Genomic DNA, 17,794 nt, shown 5'->3' with positions numbered 1-17,794 from the left:
TGGAATCGTGTAAGAAAACTACCGTGCGTATGCTCCCTCTGAGCATTTTTTTTCCAAGCTGCAATTTGTGTGTAAAAAAAACAAACAAAAAGTGTGATGTAACCAAAAACATACAACTTTACTGCTTTGTCTTTTTTAACTGAATCTTTTGTTTCATTCGTTTAACACTATTGTCCAGTAAGAATTCTCTCATAGTTTAGCTAGTTGGAGAGATTGCAACTTTTTATTTATTTTTGTCTCGCTGGATTGCTGATTATGAGATATTAATCCTTTGGAAACCATTAATGTCATCTTCGTAGCTTGTGTACTAGTCGTAAGGTGTAGGTCAAACATTCCCATTAAGGACTTCCCACTTTTAAAAACCTTTGTGACGGGAATATCTGTGATGTGCTTGGCATGGTTTGCAATAATTTATTTTTTTTAAAAAACACTCGAGTCAAATGGCAAAAGAAGACATACTCTCAGATTTTTATTTGATCTGAAACTTTAGAGGGGGATTGTTGTCGTTTAAAAGAAAGAAGAAGAAACAACATCCGAAAATGTTATATGCATATCCAGTGTTGCAAATGTAGAGTTGTATTTATTTTTGATTTTTTTTTTTCCACCACCTTCAGCGTTCGCCATTCCAACAGAGTTGACGTCTGCTAGCCAGAAGCTAAGCAGCACTAGTCTGGAAACAATTGAATAATCTCAATATGAATACATGTAGCTCTGTTTCATATAATGCAAAAGATTGCGTTTCCAAAACAGTCTTTCTTCTGCTGATGATGGATTGATACGCATATCACCTGTCAACGTGCACTGACTAAATCGCAGAAATTGCCCCGTTGTTCGATTTGTTGTTTAAATTGAATGCACCGACATTTCGGTAACATCTCGGGGGTTTCTGTTATAAATGTGTAATAAGCGTTTAATTACACCTAATGCTTAGTGGATAGCGATTAGATCAAGATAGCCTACCAGGGGCTAATCGGACAAGTCAAAAAGTAAAGTATGTACTTTGATGTCTAATAAAAATATGCGGCTTTGGTTTCTGCGAGGGCCGCTTCTCGCCACGCCTTCTATAGCTGGATTCTGACTGGTCCACAACTGTGGCGTTGAAGTGTTTGTTCTGCGCTTCCATTTTTGTTTGTCAGAAGCACAACTTCACAAGTCTTTTGTTGTTGTTGTTTTGAAGAAGGGTTATATCCCTCTTTTTCTCTTTGACTTAAAAAAAATATGATGTGTATCTTTGCCCTCAATGAGGACTGTACAGTTATTTGTGGAATTTATTTGTGTGTGTGTGTGTGTGTGTGTGTGTGTGTGTGTGTGTGTGTGTGTGTGTGTGTGTGTGCGTGCGTGCGTGTGCGTGTGTGCACGTGTGTTCTTGCTCACCCACAGTAATGTAATCTTATTTTTGTAACCATGACAAAATATAGACATGCGTGTGTGTGTATATAATGTATATTATATAAACACAATAATGTAAGGCAGGAAAAAGGAGAGATTCTTTGTGGTGCACATGATTTTTTTTCTCTCTCTTTGTGTTGTTTCATTCTTGCACTTTGGATTTGAAGCGTATATGCTTCATGTAAAGACAAAAATGTGATAAGTCAGTGTCCTTTATTCCAATAAACTGAGAAATGTGCTAGTTTGTGGTTGTGGACGTCTGCCCATGGCTGCAAGAACTGAATTCAGCAATTTAGTTTTCCGCCATTTGCTTGAATTTTTGTTTCAAATCTTTCTCAAGCATCATTAGAGCAGACAAAAGTGTGTGTGTGGGGGGGGGGGGGGGGGGGTCGGGGGGGGGGGGGGGGGGGGGGCTCGCACAGAATTGAAGGCAGGATGTGGTTGGGCGTAATTTGTCCAGTCACAATCTGCTTATCTCGGCCTGTCCAACACCCCCCCCCCCCCCCACACACACACACACACACACGCACACACATTGAGTGAAAATGTGAACACTCCTGTCCTGGCTAATGTGTCCCACTTTTTGTATGTCCGTTTCACCACAAAAGAAAAACAAATAGAAATGGAGCTCGAGCATCCTCTAGAGGAACACCGCTGCCTCACACACAAAAGAACAATCATTGATTTGTCGATTAAATGCTTAATCACTACCCAGTCAGCACAATGTGAAATGAGTTTGACACCAGTAATGTATAGTAAGGCGTTTTTAGCCGAAAAAAAACGACAATGGATAGAAGGGTGTTTTTAAGATAAGATAAGATAAGAAAAGATATCCTTTATTTGTCCCATGGTCGAAAAAAACGACCATGAATAGGAAGGTGTTTTGAGCCGAAAAAAATTACCATCTATAGAAAGGCGTTTTTAGCTGAAAAAAAAGACAATGGATAGAAAGGTGTTTTTAGCTGTAAAAAACGACCATGTAGGGTAAGGCATTTTAGCCGGAAAAAACAATCATGGATAGTAAGCCGTTTTTATTCGGAAAAAAAAAACGACCACGTATAGTAAGGCGTTTTTAGCCGAAAAAAAATGACCATGTATATGAAGGCATTTTTAGCCGAAAACCGTCCATGTATTGTAAGGCCTTTTTGGCCGACAAAAAAACAACCAGGTATAGTAAGCCGTTTTTAGGTTAAAAAAAAAAAAACGACCATGTTTGGTAAGGCTTTTTTCGACGAAAAAAAACGATCATGAAATGAAAGGTGTTTTTAGACGAGAAAAACGACCATGTATAGAAAGGCATTTTTAGCTGGAAAAAAAAGACCATGTACAGTAAGGCGTTTTTAGCCAAAAAAAACAACCATGTGTAGTAAGGCGTTTTTCGAAAAAAAAAAACAACCATGTGTAGTAAGGTGTTTTTCGATGAAAAAAAACGACCATGAATAGTAAGGTGTTTTGACCCGAAAAAAAATGACCATGTATAGTAAGGCATCTTTAGCCGGAAAAAAACGACCATGTGTAGTAAGGCGTTCTTCGACGAAAAAAACGACCATGTATAGTAAGCCGTTTTTAGACGAAAAAAACGGCCATGTATAGTAAGGCGTTTTTAGCCGAAAAAAAAACGACCATGTATAGTAAAGCGTTTTTCGACGAAAAAAACGACCCTGAATAGGAAGGTGTTTTGAGCCCCAAAAAATTACCATGATTAGTAAGGCGTTTTAACAAAAAAAAAAAAAAACGACCATGTCTAGAAAGGCGTTTTTAGTCCAAAAAAAACCGACCATGTATAGTAAGGCGTTTTTAGCAGAAAAAAAACCCGACCATGTATAGTCAGGCGTTTTTAGCCGAAAGAAACGACTATGTATGGTACGGCGTTTTTAGCCGAAAAAAAGGACCATGAATAGTACGAAATTTTAACTTGGAAAAAAACCCACCATGTATAGTAAGGCGTTTTTAGTCGAAAAAAAGGACCATGTATAGTAAGGCGTTTTTAGCCGGAAAAAAACGACCATGTATAGTAAAGCGTTTTTCGACGAAAAAAACGACCCTGAATAAGAAGGTGTTTTGAGCCGAAAAAAACGACCATGGTAAGGCGTTTTTAGTAAAAAAAAAAAAGGACCATGTATAGTAAGGCATTTATAGCCGAAAAAAAGGACCATAAATAGTAAGGCGTTTTTAGCCGAAAAAACCCGACTATGTATAGTAAGGCGTTTTTAGACGAAAAAAAGGACCATGAATAGTAAGGAATTTTAACTTGGAAAAAAAACGACCATGTACAGTAAGGCGTTTTTAGCCGAAAAAAAACGGCCACGTATAGTAAGGTGTTTTTAGCTGAAAAAAATGACCATGTTTAGTAAGGCATTTTAACTTGAAAAAAACAACCATGTGTAGTAAGGCGTTTTTAGCCGAAAAAAAAACCTGACGCGACGCAGCCGAAATGACCAGCTGCACGGTCACCATTGCGCTCCCGCATATCGAACCACGTCACGGGGGGAAAAGAATTGGAGCGATGAAGACGGTGATAACAAGGATGTGTATGCGCGTGTGGTTGTCCAGTTGTGTATGTGTATGTGTATGCGTGTACAGGTCATAGCTGCTTCATCGAGGTCTGCTCATCATGAAGACAGTCCTGGCTTATCAGTCCATGGCCGAGTAGGAGGGGGGTGGTGGTGGGGGCCCTCGACTGCATGCGTATTTCCATCTAGGGGAAAGGCCAGATAGCGTTGTTTGTTTTGGAGAGACGGCCGCCAACAATTCCAGACAGCCTTGAGTCCTTGGTCTGTATCTCCTCACTGGCGCAGATCAGTCGGATCCGAAAATTCTTTCCGCAGCGTGGATTCCAACTTCTCCATGGTGTTGTCGATCGCGCGGAGTCGCTCCAAAACCGCAACAATATTGCGGTTGAGCTCAGTCACCGCTTGAGTCTGAGTGTTGGACATTCGTGCCAAGCCATCCAGAGTGACCAGCAGCTTCTTCACTTCCATTAGAGCCGCTCCTGTCGGTTGAATTTTGCGATAGAACAGCAAGCTGCCAACACCAAACAGCAGCATACCTGTTCTCAAAAGGCCAATAACGTAGATGTCTTCCACATCCTCCATGGACAGTACTGCCAGACACACCGGTCTCCACTTTCTCCATGGATCCAGGGCGTATCCGGCAGCAAGTGTCCCCGGAGGGCAAGCAGGCTCCCCACTGCCCGCTCTTTTCGTCGAAAAAATTTTTGTCGATTACATCGAGAGACCAGCCAACTAATTCCATGGTTAATTCTTCGGATGAAAAATACGGTAGGCTAGGAAAAAAAAGTTAGACAAAGACAGCACAAGGACTAAGTGGCGAGCACGGAAAGGGTGGAGGTGAGGGCAGGAGGAGCAGTGCAAAAAGCGTCCGCCTTCGTCGAGAGCCAAGCAGAAAAGAGTGTCTTGAAAGACGCTTATAAATGAAATGTATTATTATTATAAGAAAAATTTCAGGGGTTATTTTTACTGTCTATTCATTGTTCATGACATGTACAAATGTTTGTTTTCCAAACACACTGCCCATTCTTGTTATCTTACAGTTCTTACAGCCGCTGTGAGACCTAACAGCCTAACATCTTGGGCCTCAGACCAGGAAATTGATGTCACAATCAAAAGATGGCTACATCTGGCTCCTGATCGGGATGGTGACAGGAAGGAGAGCATGAAAAGAAAAGAGAAAAAATGGAGAGCGTAACAATTTGATGGACAGAAAAATACCGTTCAAGAGTAAACTGCATCCCAATTTGGACTTTGTGTTCACTGTTAAATAAAGAAAAGTGCATTTTCCAGTGTATGTGGAGTTATATGTGAGGTTCACAAATTATGACAATAAACATATTTTTATAACAGTCGTTTTTGAGACTCTTTTAATGTGGGTCAAATATGGCTCATGAAAAATTAGTTGAGGTTGAATTCAGGCTGATATCAGGAACCTGTTCTGGCCCAGCGTCGGGCCGGAGTAGGGCCAGAAATGGTTTTACAATGCGGCTCAGATCTGGGCCGAATGCGGCCCACATCGTGGATGCCAGATGTGGGCCACTGCAGGACCGTCATTCATGGAGGTATGTGGGCCGAGTGTACGTGCCGCGTCTGCCCCAGAGCTGGGCCAGACCAATTTTGCTGACTGGACATCTAGTCTTGGTTTAATGGTACACTTCTATGTGTCATCATCTACGTGCATATCCCTCATCCGTATGCCTATTTATACATTCCTAGAATCAATCATCTACAGTGTGGATGTCAATTTGACACTATTCTGTCATCTATTTATCATTGATCCCTCTATTAATCTTAACTTCCAACCATCTATTTAACATGTAGTCAGCCGTCCATCATCTATTGATCCGTCTGTCCGTCCGCCTACGTTGGATCATCAATCTGTCTGTTGGCTGTCAAAACGAGATGAACGATCAGTCAGCATGTTGCAGTTCAAGTAGAAAGCGCACACACACGCACTCACACACGTGTGTGAGTGTGAACGTCGGCGGGGTGATGAGACAATGGAGTCAAAAGAATTCCGATTGAGCCTCCCTCCTTGTGGGTGGTCCACATGGACACAGAACCGCGTAAATGTGATCCATCATCACAAATGATCCACTTTTTTGCAACAATTATGAATTCATCTGCCTTGTTTACGATTGGTTTTCTACCCAAATATGTTTCTCTGATGGTCAATCCACCTTCGTGTTTTTATAATCTGTGAATTTTCAACGGTCATGTTTCCCCAAAATGTCAACAGTAGCAAAGTGCATGATTATTTCATGGCTCGTGCGGGTTTTTTTTTTTGTGTTTTTTGGGGGGGGCGGGGGCTTGGTCAAGGTGGAGGAAGTTTGGAACAGTTCACACCAACACTTAAATCTCCTGCAGGAGAGCAAAAAAAAACCTGACTAAAACATCTTGACCTTGGGGTGCGACTGCAATTTTACATGCGTTTGAATGGAACTGCTTCATTCCGACCACAGCCACTTCCCCGGGTTTAAGAGGGTGTGCACACCTTTGCAACTGCATTATTTCACTTGTTTATTTTTACTTCATTGCTTTAAAAAAAGATTAAAAAAGAGCAATCTGGTGTTGTACTACCGTACAACACTTTGTACACACTGTGCTTTGCGTGTCAAATGGAAGAATTTAGTATTTTCTAACTGTATACCAAGCCAACTTTTTAAAGAGGGGTAAAGTCGCCGAACTATGAAAGAGGGGCGGGCGGGGGTGGGGGGGTGATGTGAATAAAAGGGGTTGACGCACACCCACACACATATCCACGCACACACCCATAAAGCAGCTGTTAGTGGGAGTGTGCCAGCATGTGTGTGTCATTACATGCTTGGATGCGACGTTCCTACATACTTGCTCTATTCAGCGGGAAAGCCCGGCTCTCAACACCCGACACAGGCCGCTAATACCCTTGTCTGTCACACGCACACGCTGATTGCAGATGACAAACGAGCCAGTAAGGCAGGTCCGACAGCTCCGTGGCAGCTCCTCACTGTGTGTGTGTGTGTGTGTGTGTGTGTGTGTGTGTGTGTGTGTGTGAGAGAGAGGGAGAGAGAGAGAGAGAGAGAGAGACGATTCGTCAGCCATTCTGCGAAGATCTCTGGAGGTCTCACCTCCAAGTCTTGTTTGTTTTGTTTCCGTTTCTGGATTCATGAGTGACTGAAGCGCTGACACTGAGGCACACACATCATTGTGCGCTCGTGTGCGTGTATTCATTCGTGTTCATTTTAGTGTGAATGTGCGTACGTGTGTGCACTGTGCATTTGTGTGTGTGTGTGTGTGTGTGCGTGTGTGTGTGTGCGCGAATGTTGTCGTCCGTGTTAACACGCGTTTGTGTGTTTTAGTGTTAAAGTCGATGTGACCGCGAGGGTTGGTCAACATGTGTTTGTCAATGTTTGTGTGTATGTCTAAGTGTGTGTTCATGTTTACGTTCCTGAGTGCGAACGTGTTTGTGTTCATGTCTTGCTGAGTATGTATGTGAATGTGTGTCCATGTGCATGTTAATTTTTGTGTTTATTTGTTTTCCAACGTGTGTGTGTGTGTGTGTGTGTGTCAAGTCAAGTCAAGTCAACAGTATTTATAGAGCACTTTCAAACAGCCATCACTGCATACAAAGTGCTGTACATCAAGCGATTTAACATACACAATAAACAGTAAGACGAAATGGTAATAAAGGCGGTAGAAAGCACTAAGCAGTAAAATCATGCTGAGTCGAACGCCAAAGAATACAAGTGGGTTTTGAGGAGGGCTTTGAAGATGGGCAGCGAGGAGGCTTGCCGAATGTTCAGTGGGAGGTCATTCCAGAGAGAGGGACCAGCAACAGAAAAGGCTCGATCCCCTCCGAGCCTCAGTTTAGTTCTTGGTACTTCTAACAAAGACTGGTCCACAGACCTGAGGCGCCGGGCAGGTGTGTAGGGGCGGATGAGCTCAGAGAGGTAAGGTGGCGCGAGATTATACAGAGATTTGAAAACAAAGAGGAGGATCTTGAAAATAACTCTAAAATGAATGGGGAGCCAATGAAGAGATGCCAGAGTGGGAGTTATATGCTCCCTCTTACGAGTATCGGTCAAGAGGCGAGCAGCGGCATTCTGGACCAGCTGAAGGCGCTTAATGGAGGACTGGCTGACTCCAAAGTACAGGGCATTACAGTAATCGAGCCGGGATGTGACAAAGGCATGAATTACTGTCTCAAAGTGTTCATGTGAGAGGAAAGGTTTTATTTTGGCCAGCTGTCTAAGGTGAAAGTAGCTGGATTTAACAATGGCACCAATTTGCCGATCGAGTTTGAAATCACTGTCCAGTTTAAGGCCCAAGTTTGAGACCGTTGATTTCAAATAAGGAGACAAGGGGGCCCAAGTCTACAGGATGGAATGTACAAGGGCCACTGGGACCAAACAATATCACCTCCGTCTTCTTTTCGTTGAATTTCAAGAAATTTTGTGCCATCCAGGTTTTGATTTCTTCCAGACAGGATAGGAGTGGCCTTAATGAAAAGGCGTCTTTCTAGCTCAGTGGGACATAGATTTGGCAGTCATCTGCATAGCAGTGGAAGGGAATACCATGTTTCCTTAAGATGGAACCCAATGGGAGAAGATACAGCGAGAATAGCAGAGGCCCCAGAATTGAGCCCTGTGGAACACCACATGACAGGGGAGCAGTGCGTGACTCAGAGCAGCCAAAGCTGACACAAAAGGTCCTGTCAGCTAGTGTATGTGTGTGTGTGTGTGTGTGTGTGTGTGTGTGTGTGTGTGTGTGTATACGTGTGTGCAGTAACCTTGCTCTGGTTTTATTTTTAAAGTGGGCTCAGACAAAGGCCTTCAGTCAAACTGCCCTGAGAACTGGGCCTTGGGAACATGACCAGCGCTTGTTGCGTCACGTTGTGCGTGGCTATGTGCCACTGTGTTTTTATGTGTGTGCGTGCGTGCGTGCGTGCGTGTGTGCGCGCGTGCGTGTGTGTGTGTGTGTGTGTGTGTGTGTGTGTGTGTGTGTGTGCGTGTTAATGTTTTCGTGTACGCGTGTGTTCGTAAATGGCGTTCTGCGATGGTGAATTCCCTCGTCAGTTTATAAACAAAATGGCTGCCTTCCGGTTCAATCTGCTGTCCTCGAAACTTTTTCATTTGCTTTGTCGCGATAGAAACACCCACCCCCAATTTCATGGAACTTGATTAAAATTGTCTCAGCGGACCAATTTTTAAGAACTTTCCGGGTCCCCGTTTGGGAGAATCCTTGAATAGATGGTCCAACTTTGACAACAGGCTCCACCCACTTTCGATGGGAACATTTATTTCATTAGTTCCCTTTGAATTCACATACAGCTCGACAAAATAGCCTATGTTTCCACTTTTCTTTTTTAATTTTGCGGGGTGGGGGTAGATGGGTTGACGCAACAAGTGTGAAGCAGACAGAAGAGCTTTCAAATCAGGGCAGAATGACACGACATTGGCAGCGCATTTGGCAGCGCATTTGGCGTGCAAATCCCCATTCAAATGGTGCCTTCACTCAAAGTTGATCCGCAAACAATTAGCTTTTGACACGCACAAGTAATTTGAATGGCAATTTTGACCATAGCAACATAATTGTCCCCCCCCCAATTAATTTCATTTCAAATTCTTTTTAGATTGTATTTCTATTCTTGATTATTTCACTAACAATGTTGGTATGGAAATGCATTTTATTTTTCATTCAGTAACACTGGTCAACAATGATTTTACTTTTTTTTTTAAATGCAGAAATGCAAGTAAATTTTCTGAATTTTTTTTTTGCACCGTTTCAGAATTTGCCTTCTTTTTTTCTTCTTAAGCATCAGGTTTTTAAAACAAAAATAATTAAAAAACAGATTTTTTTTTGGAGTGTGTGTCAAAAGGATGTTGATCATGGCAGGTTTTTTTTGTTATGAATTTACGCCCCCTTGTGGCGTCACCTTCTGTAGAAGCGATGAAAGGGTTGGGGGTGGGCCACGGGGGTCTCGGGAAATGTGGGTAAACAGAAAGAGGAAACTTTTGAAAGAAAAAATAGTCTGAAAGAGAGCTTCCCTGCGCCGCCCACCCCTGAGTAGCTTTGCAGAGCCATGCGGGCTGGTGGAACCTGTCTGCTTGTAGATCCTTTCACCGGCATTAATCCCGGAGACGGGCACACCCAGCGCGCGGCCCATTGTGCGGGCCATGCCTCTCCACGCATGACGGCATCTCTGAGCTCCAAGTTTAGCACCGTGGCAGCGTGGCCCAGGGCCCGTGACCGCAAACGTGCACACTCAATGGCGCTCGGTCACAAGTCAGTTAACGTCTTGTTTCGAACGACATAGTCCGGACGGCCGACGCTGTTAAAAGTCTACATATGCACTTCGATGTACACTTTGAAAGTCACAATTGGGGTAATTAAAAAATAAATTAATTCATTTAAAAAATATAAATATACTTTCAATTCGGAGAGCTATATCTTTGAAAGAAAAGCCACATCTACATCATAAACTCTGATCGAACCACATCGAAATCTCACTTAAATCGAATCGAATCCAATTGTTTCACTTTAAAAATGAACCTTTTTTCAATCGTATCGCGCCGTCATCCCCCGGACCGAAAAAGTGCGAGAACCACCGTATTAAAGGTCACCAACGCATCCCATTTACCGGTAAGTGTTTTCTTCTACAAAAGAGCACGGATGGAAAACGGGCTTATATCCAGCTTGCATAATTGCAGTCATTACAGCAGTGGGATGAGAAGCACGGGGAGATATGCCGTCTTGTTTGAGTGGCTGACTGACTGCTGGCATGCGCAAGACGCGGCTTGCGTTTGGCTTTTTGACCTAAGTATACATAATCCGCCCGTGTCATTGATTGAGGAGGTACAAATCCCTTTGGTAAAAGACACACAGGTGGCACTGCAAAGAAAGCGCATACCGATCTCAACGCTCGTTGCCATCCTGCCACTCGGCTGGCCGCTGACCAAGCGGACCTGAATGCACGCGGCTGCGGTAAACCATCACTTCCAAAAAAAAGAAGAAAAAAAAGTAAGACGGTGAATACAAAATCAAAAGCTCGATAATGACAGTATATCTAATCCCGTGAAGAGATGAGTCATTTCAGATGAATCACTTTTTTTCGGGGACTATGAAAGCGGATTTTAATGTCTTTAGGCATAGTGAAGCAGCATGCAGCTCAGTCATCCATTCATTTTCTACTTATCCTCATTGCGGTCGGCAACACAAAACAGGAACACTTTGGCGAGGCACGTCAGCTCTGTGCTCACCGACGCAAAAATGAAGCACACTAAGAAAAGAACACTGTCCCTACAGTGAAATATTGAGGAGGCTGTGTTGTGTTCTGGGGCTGCTTTGCTCCATCTGACATAGGGTGTCCCAAATCTATGCAGGGTACATTGAAACATCCCCATGATAAACTGGAATAAGGAAATCAAGAGCCGAAAATCCCCTCACATAACTGAGGAGCCGGAACATCAAGTCGTCACAATGCGTGTCGAGGTGAGCCCAGGTCTTTTCCACAAGTGCTCTTGAGTAGTATGACAGCTGAGAAAACAGGAGTGTGCGGACGTCGGATCTGGGTGGAAGCCAACTGAGTGCTTGTGTCTTCCTGCTCACAGGTTGGAGGATTTAGGCGGCGCTGAAAGCTTGTCAGGTGCGACGAAGGCACAAAAGCCTCCTTGTGCGTCGGGCAACGACGGTTACTCCGAAAAGCAGTAAATGTTCACAAGAGCTAAGGGGCGAAGTATTTGTTTCGAGTACGGAGATTCAAACCTTTGCGCTTCGTGCTGAGTCACGAATTAAGTTCAGAACGTGAGGTTTAACGCCAACTCATACTCTCGCTCCTCCGTCAAGGCGAAGGCAGTAAGCGGGTAAATAGAAAGTCTTTGGAAAGTTAGCCCGTCGGAACACGAAATGTTGACAACATATGATGAGCGATTAGTCAACTTCAAGCTAGCTCGCTAATGGAGTCATTCTCTCGCGACAGGAAGAATAGAATTACGGTTCAGTGTTTTGGGTTTATGGTGAGGGGTTGTTAGGTTACGCCAAGCTAGTCCACCGATATACAATGCTGCCAAAATGAAATGTGACTCATGAGCAGCCAGCGAACCAATAAGAGGATTTTGTTTCTTAAATTGTTCATTCGACTTGATCGTTGATTGCTTTGTTTGGGAACGCTTGGATCCAACTGGCGAAAGATTGACACAAGTGCGTGTCCTCGAGTGTTACACAACACAACGTGGAATCCTTTGCAAACTTGACACGACATAGCAAAGCGAAGGGGCCATCTGTCCGAGAGCGGATGCGTCGAGATAAACGAATGTCGCCTGATGAAGTAGAACAAAAGCAAAGAGGTCCGCGTTAGGGTCCGAGCGCGGCGAAGGGGGGATGGCTCCCCTCTCGGGCCAAGCCAGGTGCCAGGTGTTGACACAGGGCCGCAACTGACACAGTAGCTGTGTCATTTGCAACCCGGCGTGAGAGTTACGGTGATGAGCGGCGTTGCGGCGGCTGAGTCCCACAAATGGGCCCGTGAGTCATTCGGCGAAAAACCTGAACTGCAACCGACTGTGAATGACAATCACACGTGGCGAGAAAGCGATTGTCGAACAGATAAACTTCGGGAGAAGCACCATCTTGACAAGGGGGGTTCAGTGGGTTTTGCCACTAGCCTGTAATGCTACACAAATGTATTCAACCAGCACCAATTGTTAAAAATCACAGCATTGGTAATCATCAAATACTTTATTCATGTATTTATTTATTGGGGGGTAGTTTCTGTAATAGTTTATACATAATTTATATGACAGAGTATTATGGTCACACTCGAAAATACTGCTAGCTTAAGGTTTGAATTGCACTGTTAGCTAGCTAGCTGATTTGAATCTCAGTTGTATTCAGTTGTACTTTTTTGTAAATGTGATTGTTATTGTTGTGTAAATATGCAATTTTTGTTTAATAATACTTTTAGTAAATGTGTTGGTGTTGCTGTGTACTTTATTTTTTTTAAGATGACAATTACCATGGCAGCACGGTGATCCAGTGGTTTGCGCGTCGACCTCACAGTGCAGAGGTACCGGGTTCAATTCCAGCTCCAGCATCCCTGTGAGGAGTTTGCATGTTCTCCCCGTGCCTGCGTGGGTTTTCTCCGGGTACTCTGGTTTCCTCCCACATTCCAAAAACATGAATGGCAGGCGGACTGAACACTCTAAATTGAAAAGAAAAAAAAATTATAATGTGGACTCGTCAGACCACGGCACAATTTCCACTTTGCGTCAGTCCATCTTAGATGAGTTCAGGCCCAGAGAAGACTGAGTAATTTCTGAGTGTTGTTGATATTTGGCTTTCAATTTGCATAGTAGAATTTTAACGTCGCCTTGCATAGTCGAGTTTTAACTCGCATTTAAAGATGTAGTGACGAATATGAAAACGCTTTTCTCAAGAATACCTGAGCCCACGTGGCAATGTCTCTAAACAATGAACCTAAATATCTTGTCTTTGTTATGTTTCCAAGTGAACACAGGCGGAAAAGGATTTGCAAATCATTGTCTTCCATGTCAACGTTTTCCACAGCGCCGCAACTTCATTGGAATTGAGGTTTTGTAAATAGCGATTTAACGGCAGGCTGTGTGTGGCCATTGCAGTGCTTCGTTCTTCAGTTATGTAAACTGGCCCTGGGATGGGAGCAAGCCAACCGTCAGACTTTGCATCTGCAACAAGACCTTGTAGCCGCTAATGCAAACACGCAGTCGCACACAGAAACGCGCGCATGCACACGCGCTCCTCACACTAAATGCATCACTTACCAGCCAGCCCAAAAGGAATGAGAATACCTGTAATAAAGTTAAATAAAACTGAACTGTACAAAAGTACTTCAGGGAGTGTTTCTTATGTACCGTGGTGCCTCTACTTACGATAGTCTCTTCATACCAAATTTTCAAGTTAGGAAACGCCTCAACAGGAAAATATTGCCTCTTGTTACAAAAGAAATGATAGGTACAAATACAATATGGCTGCTAGTCGCAGTTCCAAGGTTCCTGAACGCAACATACTTATAGCTGCTCTCCCATTGGCTATTATCCAGGATCATCCCGGCATCTCATTGGCTAAGAGGAACCCTACCGTATGTGTCTATGTGTGTCGATAAATAGAGACTATGCAGCGTCCTCGTCAACCCTCCCATGAGGCGTTCCGATAGTTTTACGTAAATGTGAATCACCCAGAAAAAGTGTTCACCAGTCAGGCGGTCGCTCACTATGCTGATATTTGCCTCGGACATTTTCGAATGATTGTTAAAAGCCGACATAAGCAAACGTACCTGGCGCAGTTCTTTACAAAATACCAGGCGAGAACCATTTCTGAGAGAGAACATGAATTAAAGAGGGCAAGAAACGATGAGGACACAGTTAAAAGTTAAATGACCATCATTTTTATTCTTTACTCTATTCATTTTTACTCAAAAATCTAATTGCAACATGAATTTGTCATTTACACGTAAAACATGTCTCTACATACAAAATTTTGTACTTAAGAAAATTCTTCCAGAACCAATTAATTTCATAAGTGGAGGTATTACTATACTTTGACAAACTGCTTTAGACACTCGTTGAATGGAAGCCTCCTCATTGCCCTCAATCATAATCAGTTGTTCCTTCATTTGCAGCATCACATTAAGTTTAATTGCTGCATCATCATTCCCTTCTGAAATGATGTAATCACACATCACCCACCACCCCCAAAAAAAAAAACAAGACTTAGCCAGTAGCCAGGACAGAAACATGTCAGCAAAAAAGCCAAAGAAAAAGCTAAACACAAGTGTACATTTGTTTGTATGATTCCGTGGTCGGCCAAGCATCGCGGCACCTGTGAGCGTACGTCTGTCTGTCACATTGTCCGAATGCAAGTGTTGACATTCAAATAGCTCATTTGTTTGCCTTTGTTTGCACAGAGAGCATTTCTCGCTGGCCCAAAGTAAAAAAAGGAGCACGGGGCCATAGAACCACCACCCCACCCCACCGTGAAGCCACCATTTGCGTCTCGTGACGGGCAGCCAGAGGCCTTCCGATGCCCCCCCCCCTTCGACCCCCCTCCCACATTCGCACTACCCCTTCTCCTCACCTCCTCCCATACAGCCCCCGGTTTTCTCTGCTTGACTGACGCCAAGATCTCTTTGTGAAGAAGACCTCATCACATTGACAAATGCCAAAGATCATCTTAAACTGGAGTCGAAGGCTGGCCCGGGCTTGTCTGCAATCATGCCTCAGTGATGCCGCCACACACCGATAAGGGCCTTCACAGCATGCACGGTCAATTGCCATCTTTACCTGATCTGCATTTGCTACTTCCGTAATTCGGCGACACGAAACATATTCATTCATTACTTGTACCACTTGGTAATTATAAAATATATGCAAATAATATATGCAAATATATGCAAATAGTCATCTAATAAAATGGATCATTTTAATATTATTCTTTTTTTTTTTCATCAATATTAACCCTGTAACCTGATCACACGAGAAGCTGTCCAATGTAGTAACGGCTGTCCCTCAAAGGGTTAATTTTAGAATTCATTTTAGTTGTCTTTTCAATTTGAAAACAAACATGATTCATGACGAAGAACGGCGACAGGAAAGAGATCATCATTAGGTTACTAGTATTTAAGAAAAAGAAATTCCAATCCGGTACAATTATTTTTTATGATTGTATGGCATTACTGTTTTTTTACAAATATTTTATTTTCATTTTCTACTCAAATTCAATGCAATGCAAAGTAACAGAGATGAATTTTAAAAATATATTTTAATATGAATCAAGTAACCATTTAAATATGATTTTAGTTTAATTTCTACTTTTATAATATACCGTTTGTTGCCACTTAAATACGATAATAAAAAAAACCCAAACATTGTTTAACCAACAAAACGCGACGTTTTTCAGCATACCGATGCCCATCTGTCATCCTTATCATGAAAGCACAAAGACACGCTGTTGTTGACCTCGCAGTGGTGCCAAATTCATATTTTAATGTGGCAGCGTAGAGCAGGAGTTAAAGAAGCTCATGGGCAAATATCAAGTGCACACATTGTACGGTGGCCAAATGCTGAGGCATGAGCAAACGATGGAGCTGGGAAATGAGTCAGCTTCAATTGTTCGCTGCCACCGAGCATAAGAAGCCGTATTAGGGCCAAGGGTGAGGCACGGACGGCAAAAAAACGCCTGTCAAACGGCTGTCAAACGCCAAAGCAAGCACACAATCAAACGCATATTATGGCATGCGAGGAGGACGAACATTCCAAATGTTTACACGCGGCTTAACGAAACAGAAAACCTGTTATTGGTGTGAAATTTGCAAACGGAGTTGTTTGGACTGTGCCATTGTGGTGTTAATTGTGTGTACATTTGGTCACTGGTTATTATACGCAGATGATAGTGGTGCTAAAACAGTACCACCAAAAAAAAATTAATACATTACTTAGTGCCACCACCGTGACAAATGTTACAATAGAGTAGTGCAGTACGCAGAATCAAGAACGAATGGTTTTATTCTTAAATAGTGTGTTCATTAATATTCTGAGGAAAAACATGCACCGTTTGAATTCTGATTCGATGCTTGAACATACTATTAATTGAATAATACTTTTAATTACATAAATAATTGCTTAATATGGACATATAGCATACAATTAGTTTTATAATTTGTTGAATATATTATATATACAATACAGCCAACTTTTATTTGTGCAAAATAATGTGAATATTTTGACAGTATAAAATTATTACTTTACTTTTTTAAAAGCTGTAATAGAAAAAAACTTGTAAATGACAAATGAAAGTATGCGAAAATACATGGGAAAGTGCGGCTTTTACAAGAAAAAAGTGAGTGAAAAGCTCAATTTCTTTGGAAAAACGAACAAGTTTACAAGAAAACCAACAATTTCTGACCAAAATGACCCCCGCAAATATCGGTACTCGGTCATGATTAAATAAAAACACATTTCAATTCATAATTTTATCAGAAATACATTAATTGAACACTTTCAAAGTCCTAATTTTATGAGGGAAAAATAATATTAATTGAACACTTATAAAGTCTAAATTCTATGAGGGGAAAAATAATGTCACGAAAAACAACTCATAATCTTGATTTTACGGGGCAACGCCAACGATGAGAAAATGGGCGAAATACTCCATGCTAATCCAAGAGACAAGGAAATGTCTACAATATTAAACGTAACCATTTCATTTATTGCTCACGTATGAGTGTTAAGGCATGTCAAATATTTGTAACAATATTTCGTCACTGTAATGAATTAAGTGAATGTACATCGGCTTGGGAAACACTGACGATAGAACTGCGACGTACTGCATCGTACGTGTGGACCACATACCCGTCGAGGCGGCCTACGGCCAGAACGACTAACACCGGCGGCTAACTCGCTCGGCGCGCACCAAGAACGCGTTCGCCCGAACTCGCGGCAGCGGCGTTGAGAGGTTAGGGGCCATATTCATCGCTGTTTGTTTGAAGGATTAAGGCGCTGAAGCCCATCCTTGTTAGGTCCAAATAGCTGCCCCCAGGCGGTACGTTTACATGGACTAAGGAAAAGAACCAACTTTGAAGAAGCTCGCTTACCGTATACATCTCTGCCAATTTCCATTCGCCCACCTTTCAAGTTGTGCGTTACATGTTAGCTCCATTAGCTAGCAGACTCACGTACGGTAGTTTGGTTGGACATGATGGTGCTTTAATATGCTTCATTCTCTTTTGGTTTATATACTCTGCAAACAGTTAAAAATAACCACATTTTGGTCAAAATTGACCACTTAACTTCTTGGGTTAATTTTGATCGTTTTGAATGGAATAATCTTAAAGTTTTTGGTTTTTTAACTTTTGCACCAAACAACACTGACAAAAATAGACAATT

General features: G+C 42.5%; 1 protein-coding gene across 1 annotated transcript in view; it reads left to right on the top strand.

The window, feature by feature from the left end:
- pkd2 (polycystic kidney disease 2) overlaps positions 1 to 17,794 on the top strand; it is a 178,287-nt gene that overhangs the window by 49,003 nt on the left and 111,490 nt on the right. The window lies entirely within an intron of this gene.

The sequence above is a fragment of the Hippocampus zosterae genome, chromosome 13 (genome assembly GCF_025434085.1).
Source record: "Hippocampus zosterae strain Florida chromosome 13, ASM2543408v3, whole genome shotgun sequence".
Classification (NCBI taxonomy): domain Eukaryota; kingdom Metazoa; phylum Chordata; class Actinopteri; order Syngnathiformes; family Syngnathidae; genus Hippocampus; species Hippocampus zosterae.
This window is presented reverse-complemented; position numbering and strand designations above follow the sequence as displayed.